Here is a 17,897-nt window from a genome sequence, read left to right on the forward strand (position 1 = left end):
TAGTCCTATCACTACAAGCCTTGGTAAAAAGTCCCTCCCCAGCTTTTCTGTAGGCTCCCTTCAGGTACTGGAAAGTCGCTATATGGTCTTCTCCGAGCTTTCTCTTCTCCAGGCTGAACAACCCAAACTCTCTCAGCCTGTCCTCATAGGAAAGGTGTTTCAGCCCTCCTCTGGACCATTCCAACAGCTCCATATCCTTCTTATGTTGAGGATTCCAGAACTGGACACAGTATTACAGATAAGGTCTCACAAGAGAGGAACAGAGGGGCAGAATCACCTCCCTTGCCCTGCTGGCCACGCTTCTTTTGATGCACACCAGGACACGGTTGGCCTTCTGGGCTGCGAGCGCACATTGCCGGCTCATGTTGAGCTTCTCATCGACCAGTCCTTCTCCGCAGGGCTGCTCTCTATCACATCATCCCCATCCTGTACTGAAATTGGGGATTGCTTCCACTTGGCCTTGTTGAACCTCCTGAAGTATAGACCAAAGACCAGCAACAAACCTGTCATATAATTACCATGACAGAGAGCTCATATTTTCCTATTTCCTGTTTGTTGGGGAGACTGAAGAATCTTTAACACATTAAGCAAATGTTGCACTTTCTACAGCCCAAACTTTAAAATCCTTTCTTCAGGAGACATAAAATATCTAGGGAGACTGTCAGAAGTTTATTTTTCTCCTTTCCTCAGTAGCTGATGTCCCTGGTTTCAACAGCCAGCCATGCCTGCAAAGCTGTTGTAGGAATGTCATCTGCAGTGCCTTTATGGAGAAGACATACATGGAGCAGGGTGCATCTACCCTTCTATGGCAGCACATCGCCATTTACTAGAGGGGGAATATGGCTGCCTAAGGATATACACAGAGATTGTATAGGTGGCCAAAGCTTAGCATTAAGTTAGCCAGATGCCAGTTGTAGCTGTAAGAAAGCATGTGTGCAGTGCTGAGGTTGAGCCTGATAAACCCTAAGCAGTGACTGGAAGAGGTTTACATCCAGGCAGCACAGAGCTCAGGGAGGCAAGTCTCTGATGATCTGTAGCCACTCTGTAGCCTAACTTGCACAACCTTGCTGTAGGAAGCCCAAAGCTAGAGCTCATCTTTTGCCTTCACTGCAAAACCTTCCCTCATCTCTCACCAGCCTGGAAAAGTTCAGGCCCTGGTTCTTATTTCCCATCTCATGGAGAACTTGCACCCGCAGCAGCTGGCTTTTCCTTATACCCAGCAGAAATGCTTAGAGCTGCAGGTGCAAGAGATCTAACTCCTACCATTAAGAAGGCCATCTGGAAAATACTTTAAATTCAAAGGTGGCCTAAGTGTGCAAGTCTGAAGTGAGTTTCCCCCCCTCTTCACTTTATGGTTATCAGTGTTATCTTTATTTGCAGTTGGTTGGGTCAGACCTGCTACACTGGGAAATGTGCACAAAGACAAGCAGAAAGAAACTGATAAATATAGAAGATATAAGCAATCAGAAGCAAGCAGAACGTTCTTTACAACTGATAACGGGAATTGGAATTATCTTATATAATATTTCTATGGCATCCTGTTTCATTTTTACACGTTGTTATCACTATGCCTAATCGCCTTATCCAGCTGGAGCCATCAGCTACGCATGTGAAACCTCCACGAAGCCTTTCTCAAGAAATTGCTCAAGGGACCAGCACAAATGAGATTGCTTGGCAGAGGAGGCTGTGAAAGGTCACGTTGTGTTGTACCAGTGAAGCAGGCAGGAGGCGGCTTCCTGGGACTGTAGCTGTTCGCACAGCTGGCTTTATGGACTCTGCTTGGAAGCAGAGACTGTCCCAGTCCACTGCCTTCAAATGACAAGAAGCAAAGGCCCGTACCAGGCCAAAACAGGAAAATAGAGTACATAGTTCTTGGTAGTTCTAAGGCAGAGCTTGCAAGTATAGTTGTTTCTAAGGCCAGATTTCAAATGCATCCACAGGATTAAAGAAAAGGGAAGATGTACATAAATAGTGATGGAAAATGCAAGGACCCAGAAGTGAATATTGTCACCATCTGATCTGATTTAGCAGAAAAAAGCCTTAAGAGTCTAATGTGATCCTTTCTCCAGGCAGGCCTGGATCTTCTGGTTAGGCAACAGTGCATTATTTTCACAGGCACACTCAGGCTCACTGAGATAATTCCTCTGCTCAGTCCATAAAATCCACACACTGGACCAGCAGAGACTGACTTTCCAAGACCGAGAGCCGAGCAAAATACAATATAACACCCTAATGTGAGAGTCTTGCTCTAAAGAATGTTTAATTCAGTATTGGTCTGATGAGTGTGATAGCAGCTTTACAAAAGGCATATCAGAACCTGAAACAGCTGACCTTCACACTATTTAATACACTATTTAATTTTGATCAATGTCTAGTAATTAGATTCTCAGTGTATGATTGTTCTGATTTTGGTTTTAGACACAGTAGGTTTCATAATTTTATACAAGAAAAGTATAGCTCAGTAGTCCAGCTGTGAGCATTTATTCTGAATTAATCCCAAGGATCCAGGGATGATCAGCGTCTGCTGTTCAGCACAGCATGCTTACCTGGTGGGGAGGTTATGCTTCCATGGCGTAGCCTCATCAGCAGTATCTCTTCTGCCTCCACCCACTGTAATATTCACCCTTTTCCAGATTTCCCTCCAAACCACAACCTCTGACCCTTAGACCTTCCTCCCCAGATTCCTCCATGGGTCCACAGGTCCTCACTTGGCAGAAAGGAGCATAATCCCTCTGCCACAGCTGAAGGGGGCCATATCAGCAGAGAATCTAAGTCATTGTTTCCAAAGTTTGAGCTTTGATTTCCTATTTCCTTGTGACCTCCAAGTTCAAGCAGCGGGTAATTTGTCAGGGGAACAGTTGATTCAGCAGCTGTTCTGCTTCACTGTTGTGCACATAAGCCTTAAGCCTGTGTTTTTTATTCAGACCCATGGCAACAGCAGTCTTAGGGACCGCCAATCTGATGGGACTTTTTGCCCTGGCAATCATTTCTCAAGCCTTTATCATCAGCTTCTCACCTAACAATGCAAAACAGATCTGGGAAAAGAATGCAAACCATAATCTTTTACCACCTCTGCACCTGCAGGCAAGATCCTTTCTCCCGGCTGCTTGAGCAGAGCTTGCCCCGTAGATGACTCTGCAGCTGCACCCCCAGCAGTCCAGTTCCCTGGACCTGAGGGGTAGATCTGCCCCTGAGCTACATGCAGAAAGCAGAGGAATAAACCACCAAATTCTCTCTATCCGTTTCTTATTTTACACCTTCATATGCAAGAGATATGGTGCAGCACACTCATCGGTTAGGCACCCTCTGCCAGCCAAGGAGCCACAGAAATTTAACTTCAGGCAGCCCATAGCAGAACTGACATCTAACATTAACCCTCTGCTGTGCTTGTATTTATTTTCTCCTCCACCCACAAAAAGTGAGGCCTCTCTCTGTAACAGCAGCAGCCCAATGGTATTTAGATCCAAATACTGACCTTGAGAAAGGGATTTTAATGGAATAAAATGCAATTTGGATAAAAGTAAGCAGATGAGCAGCTGGTTCACACTAACCCAAATTCCCAGAGGTGTTGGCTAATTCACTGCAGGCAGTAGAGGCTGGGTCTTCTCTGTTCAACGCAAATTATTTAATCCAACATGTGCATATTAAATAGTCTATTCTGGACTTCTTTATGTGCATTTCACTCCTTATTTTTGTTCACAGAAGTCACTTAAATGCAGAAATTGTCAGGCCCTTTGAAGCTACCACAAGGTATTTCAAGGGTAGACTGCCCTAGCTCAGATTTCTGACCTATTTCTTTCTCATTTCCTGTGTCCCTCCAGGGGAATATGACTATGTCCACCCTGTCTATGTGGGGCAGCTCTTCTCCTTGGAGACCCTGCTGGATAGACTTGGGCTGGAGCAGAGGTAATGATAATGTCTCTGCTGCTGGCAGTGCCGTCATTGACAGCAGTGGAATGGGACCTTAACCTGATTTGGACTCACCAGGGTCAAAGGACATGGCATCACCACATCTCAGAGTGTGGCCTGTTAAGGAATCAATCTGGTCTGGTCTGAAGAATAGTCGTATATGATATAGACTGATACCTTGGGTTCTGGTAGTGTAAAAAGCCAAGCAAAACTAACCAGCCATGGCGTGTATTTGACATTTTGTGGCACAGCATGTGGAAGCCAAGGCATAACTGCAATAACAGCAGAGGCAATTATTGGGCAAGTTAAATGGCAATGAATCCACCCAACAGCTGCTCACAGGGGCCAGAAAACATGCCAAACTTCAGGGTTGCTTCTCAGCTCTTCCACTAAGGCACTCAAGACCTGGGGTTCCAGGGGCATCACAGCCACACCAGTGGCACCAGCTTTCCTTCCTTCCTCCAGCTCTGGGTAGCTTGCCTCTTCCTTCCTGAACTTCCTTCAATGGTAAACAACATAGGTGGTCCCTTACCCTGCATCCAGCTTCTACTCTTTATTTAAGCACAGGAGTCATTGGCACTTTTATGGATTTGCTAAGAATTAAGTAGTCTGTGAAATTTTAGAAAAGGAGAAAAGGGAGGTTGTAGCCCAATGTGTTTATCAGATGTGTTTGTGATTTTATTCTACATTACAGTTTCCATTCAATGAGGAGGGCAAGCCCACACCTACTGCAGGAACCAGACCAGTGTGTACCAGTTGGTGGCCAGCTACATGGGTGCATACTCCTGGCTTGCTCTGAGGAAACACATTAAAACTCAGTGCAGGTGGTTCAGGCTAACACATTTTATCTGAAAATCTTCAGGGCAGGGGGGAAGAGGAAACAGGCAATTACAGTGGTGGGGACAACATGGAGTAAACTGTCAAACTATCTGGCCTGCTGCCATTGTGTGTGGCTATATCTAGGTGCCTCCCTAGATCGTAGCCCTACACAAATACTCCTCTGCTGACACCTCCTTCTTCCATTTTGGGGACATTATAGGCAGATCACAGACACCTGTTCCCAGCTGCCCAGCCTATGGTTTTAGAAATGTCCAACTCAAGGTCAGTGTCTAAAAAGTACATCACAGTGGTGGTTTGGAAATACCACCCTGAAGAGGAACCACCCTGCCACAGCTGCATCTCTGCCAGTGACTGCACTCATAGGACAGCAAAGACTACTTCTCTTCCAATGCTGTTATCTCTCTCTGTGCCCTCCTTTTCCACCTCCTCTGAGGGCTAACTGCAATGAGGAGCAAAACACAAGAGTAAAAAAAGGTCTTTGTGAAGTTTCACAGATATTTTCAGCATTCATCACAGATTATGCTGGTCTTTAGTGTCCCGCTAGGCTTGGTTTCCCTGTTCCAGCTCACCTTATTTTGTGAGGAGGGCACCATTCATCCTCTGGCATCACCACCAGCCAGCAGCCATCGCCGCAGGCAGGCTCAGGTTGTCCAAGGGTGAAGTTGTCCTTGGCCAGAGCTCCTTAATGTGTAGCCTGTGGTGGAAACAGGATGTGAAGCACAGGATGGGAGTGGCAATTGCTTTTATTGCTGTCCTGAAGGTGATACTACTCAAATCACATTACCAGGTGTTTGGACAGTGGCCAAAAACGTGAACAGCAGACCAAAATAAATGTGGATCTTTTTTTGCTTCACAGGTACAATTAAAGGGCAATATCCAGAATTCTGCTGCCAGTAGGTGAGTCACAAGTAGCAAAACCTAGGTGTAGCTCTGAGACAACCAGCTCCTGAAGCAGTTACATCTGCACAGCGCCCACAAGTGATATGAATCAAGTGATGAAGCATGGATGAGTCTGCACTGCTTGGCACTGCATGTGTCTGAAGCGTATTCTGCTGCAAGAGGACAGGTCCTACTGGTGCTGGCCACCACAGCTGCCTCCTGGTGATGTGGGGTCACAGCAGAACTTGGATAGTATTAAAAAATGAAATTTCCTGTCGAAGGGAGAGTCTGAGAACAGTGAGAGAGCACCAAAAGCTGTGGAGGTCTGTTGCACTGGAGTACTGGGAATGGTTAGTGCATTTAGAAGGGAGCCAATAAATGTTGGAAAGGATAGGTAAAAGGAAGAAAGAAACAAAGAGCCTAAACTTAACTGCCTGAGGCTTTTATCATCAGAATCACTCATAATACAAGTCTAATAACATAGTTTTTGCCGTCTGACTCATGCCACATATCTCACAGAAAGCTCTTTTCTTTCATCTGATGTATTTAATGTGCAAGTAGCTATTCAGGGTTCGCCCCTATTGCTCAGGAGGAGTATGGGGAATATCTAATGGTCCTGTAGGAAAAAAACCCTTGAGAAGGAGTGAGCCACTGTGCGGAGCGTGGGCACAGACCAGGTATCTCTGAGCAGATGTGTCAACACCATGCTGTTTCCACCTAGCCTCAGTGTACTATCAGGGTTGCAAATGTGTTTGGCATAAATAACTCAAGAATTCAGATGAGTTTTTTCTCACACCTGCACTTGAGTATGGAGAGAGAGAAACACGTCACTAGATAACCAGGACTAGCCCAAGGCCTGTCAGTGCAACAGCAGAATGAAAGCTCTGGGTCATTCTCAGCCACGGAAACTTGAGCATTGCAATTCAGGACATGGTCTGACCTGCACAAGAGGCAACGTGCATAGCCTTCCGCTGGGGCCATTACCTGCAGCCCTCACACTTAGCCACTGCAAGTGAGTGTCTCTTCTCGATCTCTTCTAGGAAGCCAAGATGACTCAGCCACTACCAGGAGGAAACTGTGAGAAGGACATGGCATATTATTGCTCAGTGCAGCTGGGGTCTTAGGAAGGACCCTGCACAAAATACCTCTGTACTCTAACAAATCATCCCCAGATCTTGCCTAACTCTCTACAAATTCAATGTATTTCTTCTCTAGTCTTCAGTTCCTCACAGAGCAGGTCTCCTGTCAGTGCTGTAGCACCACGCCAGCCTCCTGGGTATTGTGCCCCTGCCTTCTGGGCAAGCCAGGCCTACCTCTGAGATACCTCGGGGCCCTCTAGCCAGTAGTAACACCCAGGAAGATTGCTGAGGAAGGGGCAACCCTCAGCATCCCAGTCTTGGAGATGGTTCGTTCTTGGAGTAAATGCTTGTCAGGGCTTGACCTAGATTTTTTTTTTTTGATAAAGTCACAGGACTAGCATGCAAGGAACCACAAGGGGCTGAGGTTCTCAGCACCCCACTGTCCTCAGTGACCAGTGTGGTCTGTTTACAGGACTTGGCCACGTAAGCAGTGTTCCTTCACTCATCTTAGATCCAGACATTCCTTCATCCCACTTCCTCTGAGGAAGGCAGGTTGCCCTGGCTCAACAGGAAATATTGCTTGAAGATATTATCCACCTTATATCCCACGGGGTTAGAGCATGGAAAACAAGCTAGCAAGCTGCAGAGGAAAGTGTACACGGGAAAATGCTTCAAGTCTCAATGCTGCTCATCTGGGCTTGTCCAGGCACTTCAATAACACGATGAATCTTCCATTCTTGGCTCATTCCAACCCACAGGATTTTGAAGACATGTCTGCCTGTCTTCATCATGTCCTGCAAGTGCTTCCAGGTGCCCTTGGTCCTGGAAAAGGCAAATCAGGGAGATTAGTTCAATTTCCACCAAACCCCCTCCAGGACTTCGATTCTCATATAGGATTGGCAACACTCTAAAATCCAACATTTGTGCAAAAATATGACAAAAATACCCTTGTTGATCTGTGTTGTTTCCTTATGTTATCTTTTTTAAAAAATGAGACTTCAGTAATAAGAGAATTGGATCCTCAGCTGATGTGTCCTGGCCTATACACATCTCCTATAAAGTTGATGGAAAATTCCCAACTTATTCTGGGGTCCATATGACCTCAATGAAAGACTGTCAGAATTACTTCTTATGGCCCTCCTGCTGTGTTCATGCTCCAAATGTGTCCTCTCATCCTTCATTCGTTTTTAAAAGAAAGGTGCTGCCTCTCACCGGCACAGACTTCCAGGGTTGTAGGTGCAGGAAGGAGTCTGTCACCATTAGGCAAGTACTGAGTGCTTGTTCCTGGTCAAGGGACGTGGTTGTGGCTGCATGCTTCCTTCCATCCACACTGCAGTGGGTTCCAGTCCTGTCACAAAGTCCTGTAATTTCTGCCCTCCCCCTCACCTGGACATCATACACTACCCCAGCTCCTTTGTTCTTATTTTTGAGATTTGTGTCTTGATGCTTCCTCTGGGTGACCTGGGATCCTTGCTCTCCTGTCTTGGGAAGGACAAATAGAAATTCTACATCTTTTGCCTTTGGTATGACTGAAAGGGAGCCCATCTCACGGCACTTTTCCTTTTGTAAAGCTAGAGGCTGACACTAATCACAGTCATTAGAAAGCAAACTCCTCTTGAGGGCACGTTGTGCTAAGAGATGGACTCATCACTCTTCGCAGCTACCTGTCTCTCCCCATTGAGTAGGGAAGCTCACCATGGAGTCCCAGGCAATGACACAAATCACACTTTTGCTGTATGCTTGAGCCTGTGTCACTCACAGTCCCACCTTCTGCAGGTGATCGGGTGGCCATCATCACCAAGGGGGTTGTTATCAGTGTTTATACTTCTACATTTCCATTTGATTTCTTTTCCATGAGAAAGGACCACTAAACCTGAGGGAGAGGAACAAAACCAGGTGGGTTTTCCACCTCCATATTCAAGCTAGGTAGAGGGGTGGGGACAAGAGGCGCAAAAGAACTAAACTTGATCAGGCAAAAAGGACAGCGTGTGAGGGTCACCTTTCCCTAGTCCTGATCACACTTTCTCCAAAACTGGAAACAAGACAGCAACTTCAGTATAGTGCTGGGTCTAATATGATGAGCCTTGCAGAGCAGCTGCTAATAAAGCCAACTGTAGGGCCGTGCTGACCCAGCTACACTGCTCTCTGGCTCTCGATGGCATCTCTGCCAGGCTTTGCACTGTGTCCTGCCAGCTCATTCACAGCCACCCCAAGTCTCCAGCTCTGCAAGGCCAGGCCTGAAAGCATTTCGTGGTGCTCTTCAGTGGGTTTTGGCTCTTAGAGGGATGGTAGCTTTAAACCAGTAATACTCTTAGCACCATGTTTTGTTCCAAGAGCTGGGGGTTCGCTGTAAAACAGCTCTGGCAGTCTGGCAGCAGTGGGGTTTATACATTGCTGGGGGAAGGCACACGAGGGAGTCTACCAAACCTCTCTTTCCTTAGGTCTCCTTTCCTCCAACCAGTAGCTCCCTGCTTCTGATTTTCTTCCTATTTCTGCATTTGTTAGCCAAAGCTGCGTTTTGTCCAAGAGATGCAGATACTTTCAAAGCGCTGTATCCAGCAAAGATTAGACATGAAAAAATGAGTAATTCGAACGGAGCACGGTAAGATTTACCAATCTGATTGTAACTTAATAGCAGTAGCTAGCAGTCCTTCTCTTTTCTGCTTCCCATGGAAGGAAAACAGCTGGCTTTAGCATGAGCTCTCCTCCTTCCTCAGCTGCTTTCAGTTATTCTGATTGCACAAAGTAACCCTGTGACAGCAGATGTCTGTGGCTCCCATGGTAAGGTGTGAGTTAAATTAGAGATGTTGCAAGCTGCAGACGGCATTATGTGTTGACCTTGAAAGGGGACTTGGCTGTGAAGGGGTGTAACACATGCTGTTTTGCCATGAAGAGGGTGTATGAATGAAATAGAACACCCATGCCCAGCTGGCAGAACAGGATGTAAGAGGTTGGGGCAGGAGGATGGGAGATGAACGATAGCCAAGTTGCTTCATCCAGCATCCTCTTTCCTATTCCTGGCTACTTTCTTTCCCCATCCTTTCTCCAGATGGGTACACCAAGATGAGTGGGGATGTAGGTGTGCACTGAACAAGGAGGCACAACTGCGCAGCTTGTTTCCTCAGGCATGGCAAGGTGGCATCAGTAAACACATCTGGAGGTACTAGGAAACTGCTATTTTCTTTCCCACTTCTGGAAGTCAATGACTTTAAAAATGACAGATCTATGATCATAGAATCATAGAATAGTTTGGATTGGAAGCGACATTAAAGATCATCCAGTTCCAATCCCCCTGCCATGTGCAGGGACATCCCGCTAGATCAGGCTGCCTCATTCAACCTAGCCTTGAACACCTCCAGGGATGGGGCATCCACAACTTCCCTGGGCAACCTGTGCCAGTGCCTCACCGCAGTCATGGTGAAGAAATTCCTCCTTATGTCTAGAATAACCAAAAAGCACCTCAGGCTCAGTCTACTCTTAAACGGGCTCTGTCCAGCTGCACCCTCCCAGAGCACCTTTTATGGCTTATTTTGCCAAGTATTGAGGCAACTGGGTCTTCATCCATGTTATTCTCATCCCTTGCACAATAAGGCCACTTATTGGCCACTTGCCTGGAGCCCCCATGTAGCAGGAGCCTCACAGCTCCATAGTATCCTGTTACTACATCACTTTGCTGACACTCCCTTGTGCATAATATGCCTGTGATTACTTGCTAGAGGCAAGAAGCAGAGGCCACTCCTTCCTATGCTCCTTAAATAGTTAAATGCATTGGTCAGCTGGGAGCAAGCCTGACAGCTGGAAGAGGTGCTGCTCCCAGGACAGAGCCAGGTCTGCATGTAAGTAAGCTGTTTAATAGGTACGAAATTGCATAGCTTTTGCTGCAGAACCTGAATGTCTGAAACTTCTTCTGTATAATGATAATGAAGCACTGGTTCAAATTTTCAGTGTCAACGTTTACATTGTTTTGTATACATTTACTGGATTTTTTTTTCCTCAAGTGCTGCTCTCTGTAGGACCATCTCTGTTTAACACTCAAGCCACTGGTCATTTTTAAAGAAATTAGCTAGCTATGGCATCTAGCTCTGTGGGTATTTTTGGATTTAAGTTGTGTTTCTGTCTGTAGGGAGAAAAGATTATGCACACACCTCTGCATATGTGGATTTATGCCTATATATGAGACAAACGATAGTGATGTGTATCTCTAGTTGATGTGTGTGGGACATACTTTTGCATACACAGAGAAAACGGTCAGAATGGAAAACTAGTCCTTAGGTTGTGGAAAAACAGTGGAGAGGGGTGTTGGTAGAAAGGGGATGAGTCCTACTATGGAGAAAAAAAAGGCTGATTTCTAACCTGTGGATCTAATATGATGATGGGGAAAAAGTAGTAATACAGATTTTTGAAACCCAGGGGAGTGCTGATGCGGTGTCCCAGTGCCTCTTCCAGCACTGACTGTGGTTTTGGGTGTGTGTAGGGGTGAGCGTACATGTATACCTATGACACACAGCCTTACTTGTAAAAAGCCATCTGAATCTTGTTTTCCCTCTCCCAGAGTCCTGGTGTGGCACAACAGCAGCCACTAATCCTTTCCCTAGTTGCCACTAAAGGCAGATCTTACCCTAGACTTCTTTCTTGTTTTGGGGTGAAGACTCAGGTTCTGCCATTTGGTGGCATTGCACTTGTGCTTGGCTCCCACAGCCTCCAGGTTAAAAAATCCTCAGCCTGCATGTGCCTGGCCTAAGGAAAATTAGACAGCCATTAGAGTTAATGGCCAATACTCTGCCCCTTTAACTTGTTATGTCATTTGCCTCAAGCCTTTCATTATTTTTTTCTGGGGATTGGTACCTCTCCTGTGGTTTTCTTGTTGTATTTTCTATGGAAGGGAAGACTGTCAGAAAAGTATAAATGCATATTCCACTCTTCTCCCCCTGTCCCATACCCATACTATTTTAAGTGCAGTCTATTTTAAGTGTCAGTCTAAGGTGCAACTAGTTTCACTGTTCTAGAGCAGAAAATACTGTTTTCCTTAGAAAGCAGTGTCTGAGGAACTATATATCAAAACACTGTGCTTTTGTGTTGGCTTTTAAGAACTGTAGAATTTGTACACGTGGCTGAAGAACCAGCCCCCATCCAGTGGTGACAGGAGTCAGAGCCTTTGCCAAGAGACTCCAAAGGGCAGGATGGAGTTGTGGTTCCCAACCAGAGATCATCTTCCCAAACATGAGAGGGACTGTCCACCTAGCCACAGTCCTGTCTCCAGGATCTGGAGAAGAGCTTGAGGTGACCCATAAAGCAATACAATGAGCGCAGAAGTAGTCCCTCAACAACATGCAGGCAGCAGTAGGCATGGGATGTAATAAACATGGATAAGAGCCTTTAAAGCTTGGCCTCATTTTTATATGCTAGCAAATGAGCACAGTTGTAGCAACTGGAAACAGGATAGTCTGGGGTGGGCAGAAGGTAGGTTGTTTGGGGGTTTTTGCAGTGGGATTGCAGGAGGTTAGGAAGTCCATCTATCAAGAACAGTAAGGACCATTGATATATCTCTGAACTTCAATATGTTGTAGCTCATCATGGCATTAGCCACAAAAACTGGGACAGCCAGTACAGCGGAACAGGCTGGAGGGGCAGAGAAGGGAAAAGCGGGTTTGGGGAGCAACAGAGAAAACCTTGTTATCAGAAAGTGAATTTACTTTCAGTGAATATTTTTCAGAATAAAAATTTCACCTAGTGTTCAGCCAAGGTATAGACCACTTTTTTCACATTATGCTCTCTAGAAGGGGAACACCAGGACAGATTTCACTTCTGCGAGTATTGTGATCGCTGATTTCTACTGCAGCCAAGTAGATGTCACCAGATTGGGCTGGGGAGAAGAGGAGTTTTGTTACCTAGAGGCAGTTTACTTGTATCAGGCTTGAAATCTGGAAGGAATCTTGCCTATTTTTCTGTATAAACCAAAAAATCCTAATTAGTTAAAAGCTATATTCTACCTAAACCATGTGGTTCAACACACCCACTGTTGCTGCAATTCATTATATTCTCCCAGTACATCTCCAGATCCCATGTTACAGCTGTAGAATTCTGTATGCCTCTGCAAATGGGTCCCACAGAAGCTCAGCACTCAACTCACGCAAGCACCAGTTGTGGTTACTTAGCTATTAATAGATTCCAGGCAGACCAGTCACAACCCTGCCAGCACAGTAAACACATTCATTAAAAGGTAGTAGTTGCAAGAAGGAGGAAACCTAACGAGGAATAGCTAACCTTAATCATCCAGGATGTTCAGGCAATTTCAGATACCAAATCGGCACTTCAGTGGTCTGGTGATGGGCTCATCCTAGCTGGACCAGAGAGGAAATGCCTGACTTCCCTGAGTCAGGAGTAGTGAGCATCCCCGTGTGCAGCACGAGGAGGGAAGGTAAAATATCTCCTGCCACCTGTAACTGCAAGCAGGATGAGAAGGGAAGGAGGCTGCCACCTGGGGATGTTGGCTGCCCTGACCTGGGGTTCAGGCCAATATATTTTCCAAGGGAAACTCGTTTTAGTACTGCCAAATGTCTCCAGGGTGACTGGCAGGCAGAGCTGCTCTGAGGGAGCTTTCTCTAGTCTCCATCGGGAATTTTTTTCAGAGCTTTATATTCTGTTATTCATATCTGGCTCTTTAAAAGGTTTCTTGTATGAGATTTAAGGGAGTGGTCAAATCCTCAGGTACTGTAAATCACCAGAGTTCTTGCTGTAATATGAGGGGTTGCAGTCACAGTTTGTACAGACTTTGCAACAGGAAAGCTACACGGGTTACTCAGCACTGGCTAAAAACCAAGGAAAACTGCAACAGGGAATGTGAATGAATTTAAATTGCACATTTGAGATGAAATTCTTGGCTTCTACAGACAGTTGGGCAAGACTTCATGGGCAGATTTTCACAAAACTTTAATAAGCTTATCACATACTTCCCAAAGAAGGGGATTTTAGAGACCTAAAAATTGCAGATAGATTTGTATCAAAATTGGAAAATTCTTTCTGCCAAAAGAAAAAGCTTATTTTTGGATGTTGGATTGAGAGCTGCAGTCAAAACTTTTTGAGATTTTTTCAGAATGAAAGGATTTCATGCTTTGCTTAGAGGCAATGATCTAAGTCTCTCTTGTGCTAAAAAATTGCTTTGAAGAAAAGCTCATAAAGAAAAAGAAGACAACCTCAAAACCCATGATTTGGCAGAAAATAATCTCTCTCTCAAGTTTCCTTCTCATTAAGATAACAAACTTACATCAGTATGGATTCATTTAGTTCCTTCCCATAGCTCTTTTTCAATTCATCGGGTTTTGCTGTGGATGATTTAGCATGAATGGCCCTTCAACTCTGGAGCCAGGGCTATAATACCAGTATTGTTCTTCTCTTCCTTTAGGGGTGTTATTGTTTGAATTATCCTGGTATCTATGAACAAATCATCCTGTTTCCATGTAATATAGTCACTGGAATTCGCAGCATTATTCCCATGTCCTGTTTTTGACATGACGCCACCTGCAAAACAAAGTCAACCTAAGGGAGCAGTATGTGCCTGTGCATGTAAATGCATGTCTTGCATGCAGAGAGCAACAGCTTTTGATTCTCTGAATTGTAGCTGTAAGTTGTCACTGACTTTCACTGTGTCTCTCTGCATGTGAGACCTGCAACTAGAGGATAGCCGAGGGCAGTTAGCTGTACAGCAGAGGAGAGGAAATAGTAGGATAGACCTGAGCTAGAAGACAAAAAAAGACAGATGTGTATTAACTATCTAAGCTGATTCTTTTGATTTGCTTAGTTTTTGCAGGCACAGTGGAAGCATAAGATGGCTTTCAGCAACCACACAAACAGCAGTTCGGTCATGCCAAATTTAATGCAAATGTTAGTGGAACAAAAGAAGACCCGTAGGTTCAATAATTTCAGCAACCCTGCCTTGGAGCTGCAAGAAGAGATAATGGCCTCATTTTACATCCTCATCATTGTTGGGTTTTTTGGATTTCTTCTCTTTGTCATGATGCTCAGCAATATTGTTTCCAGCAAGCCTGAAAATTACATCGACTATCTCTATTCTGGGAAAATTAATCCTCAGAGAAGCAAGGTGGAGCTTCCAGGAAAGGAGAGCAAAGACACCTTCATCATTATCAACAGCACTGCCTTACTGGAGCTGCAAAGGCAGGATGTCAAAAACAACCCTGCATCTGAGATGATGGGCACAAACACGGCTCTGAGGAATGTATAGAAATGGTTTCTTTTTATCAGCATTCTGTTGTGCATAAGAAGTGTAAACAGGGATGTTTTTCATTCATGATAGCAAGAAAAGAGGAGCTATTCCAAGACAGATGCAGACCAGTCTTGTGCAAGATTCCCACTTGCAGCTGTGAAGGTACTTACGTGCAGCCTGCTTTGTTTCAGCCTCAGGCCTTTGGAGAAAAGGCTGGAAATCAAGTCTTTGCTGGCAGAGTTCTTTTATGGTTGTTTCTATCGTGTGTTTCTACAGCTTGCCTCTTGGGAGAATGGAAGGCCTTCCTTTGAGTGCTGTTTCTTCAAGCAGGGACAGTATGTTTCCAGCTGGGGCACTGTTGGTGTGCCTGTTTGCTGTTATTATTCATTCATATACTTATTTGGGAGGTTAGAGCTGGCAGTGAGCTGGTTAGGTGCATGCTCTGCAAGCAGAAACAGCCACTACAGCCTCTCCATCCACCCTCACTGCCACGCGAGGCATCTGGAGGTGCAGTAAAGCTGACCCATGTCAGGCCCTTCTGAAAGGAAGGTTATTTCAAGGGTCTGGAGGCACATGTCAGACTTGAACTTGTTTGCTCAGTTAGCAGGTTTGGTCTGCAGCAGGTTTTTGACAGTGGTCATGCATTTCTCAGCAGCTCTCTTTCTGCATGTCAGCCCTTCACCAAAGCTCAGAACAATGAGGAAGGTCAAGACATTCTGTCGTTTCTCCAGGGTCCCTCCCAGAGCTCACCTGGACAGGACCAGGGCTGCCAAGCCCCAGCTGTAGCCCTCAGGGTTTTGCCACCATTGTGTCAATAATCCCCAACAAAATACTTCAGTGTTTAGTGCTAACTCCCTTGCCAATAAAGCCCACCAAGCCTTCATCCCGTGCTGCTTCCTTGTGTGTTAGACAGTAAGCAGTGGGGTGCCATGGCACTTTTAGGGTGTCTTCTGGAGGCCACCAAGCCTAAGCAGACACAAGAAGGAGATGTTTGCCTACCACACTGCTCAGGGGTCTTTAATCCATGTCCTGTAGAGGCCTGGCATACAGGAGTCTAGGATGTGCGGCTTTGGAGAGGCAAATATTGGCAGTGGGCTTCAGCTTGCTGTACTTGGTCCACACATTCATTGGAAAAAGTTCTCGAGTCTGCAGATCAAAATGATTGGAAACTGGTGATGCAGATACTCCAAGAACTTTAAAGGCATTTTTTTGTAGAAGCAAAAATTCTATGGAATCTTATAAAATTGTAGCCTGTAGGGTGGGTGTTACTGGTTCCACTCAGCCTCCCTATGTTTCTTTGTGTGTTTGCCTTTTGTTACTGATAGAAAAAAAAAGTTCTCAACAATTTTGTACCATAGGAAATGTTATTTCATAACTCTTCTTAAACAAGATTTTACTCTATCTGTATCTTCATGTTTTATTACTGCAATTTCTTTCTTTCTTTCTTTTTTTTTTTCTATGTATCCTTTTCTGCCATGGTACAATGTTATTATTATGGTATTTTGCCACTGTTTGGTCCAAGTTAACTGCCTGGAAATTATTTACTTCATGTGGGCCGTATCCTTAAAGGGAGTTTCCAGAGACCAATCTTGTAAGACAAATATCTACTTCAAGCTGATAGCCAAGATGAAATCCACACTACTCGCTTGGCTTTCCACACTTCTTTGAATTCCAGAGATTCAGCTTTCCAACACAGACATCTCCTTTTTTGGACAGGTGCACATTCCCCAGACACTGTCTCCAGCAGAGGCCAAATAGGCAGTTGAGTTAGTTTTAGATCCCACTGCCTTTGGCCTTATTACCATGTCTGGTTTAATAACTGCTCTGTTTGAGCCAGGATCTACTATTTATGCTCTCTGCTCCTGACTGCACTCACTAGCCATGCTCCAATTGCTGCAGTTCAGCTATTTAGAGCTGAAAAATGACAGGTGTTTTGAAGGTAGAAAAAACATTTGCAGTTCCAGGTTTGTTCCATATACCCAGTGTGGGTGCTTTCCAGAAGGTGGTATCACCATCCATTTTGAAGAAGGATCAATTTCTGCCCAGTGCCAGCATTGAGAGGAGACTTCAGCCCAACTTCTAGCAGTCACTACAATTCCTCCTGCTTTGCAGACCCAGTATATCAATTTTTGGAGTCATGCAACAGTCTCAGGAAGCAGAGTCAAATCTCTCTTTCCATCATGATACAGGTTTCAGACATCCATCACCCAGCCATCCATCACTGCCAGGTTCTGTGCAGGTTCTGTGCCAGGTTCAGCTCCTGCAGTAACAGCTGCTGCTTTTCTGGACAGGCTGATGCAAGGGGAGAAGCAGGATAGAGGATACTCCACAACCATGGGAAGTGGTCTTTGACTCCCTGAAAACTGAGCTCCTGAAAACTAATTCACTGCTTATGTATGACAGAAGTCTACTGATATCCCCTTTGACGCCTTTTGGGAGCAAACCCATTCCTGCTCACACCTTTACTGGTAACCAGCTTTTGCATGCAGTATGAGGTGGGGGTGAGGAGAGCTCTTCTCCTTGTGTTCACAGTGCAGCAGGGGCTCTACAACCTGTACTGAAAGCCAAAATCAGACCTTGAGCATTCAGGTAACAATCCTAATGGCTCTGTCCCCCTCCCAGACCCAAGCATGCTGATAAACCCCATGCCACCTCTTGGCCTTGAAGGTTTTCCTTTCTTTTTTTAAATCCCCATCTCAAAGGCACATATGTGTGTACATACAGTTCTAATCACATCTGATAAAAAGTTTCAGCTCCTGAAGATCCCCTGTTTGTACAGAGTCCGGGCAATAGGTGGCCAACTATTTCTATCCCAAACAGTGGCCATGCTTAAGCAGAAGCCATGACTGTGATGCCACCAAGGGGAAAGCTGATTAAGCTCAACCTTGGCAGAGTCCCTGATGCTGGAAATCGAATTTCATTAGTTTTCACAAGGTGTCTCACTGATCCTTGCTGGAAACTGCCAGCAG

The sequence above is a fragment of the Cuculus canorus genome, chromosome 1, assembly GCF_017976375.1.
Source record: "Cuculus canorus isolate bCucCan1 chromosome 1, bCucCan1.pri, whole genome shotgun sequence".
In the NCBI taxonomy this organism is placed as follows: domain Eukaryota; kingdom Metazoa; phylum Chordata; class Aves; order Cuculiformes; family Cuculidae; genus Cuculus; species Cuculus canorus.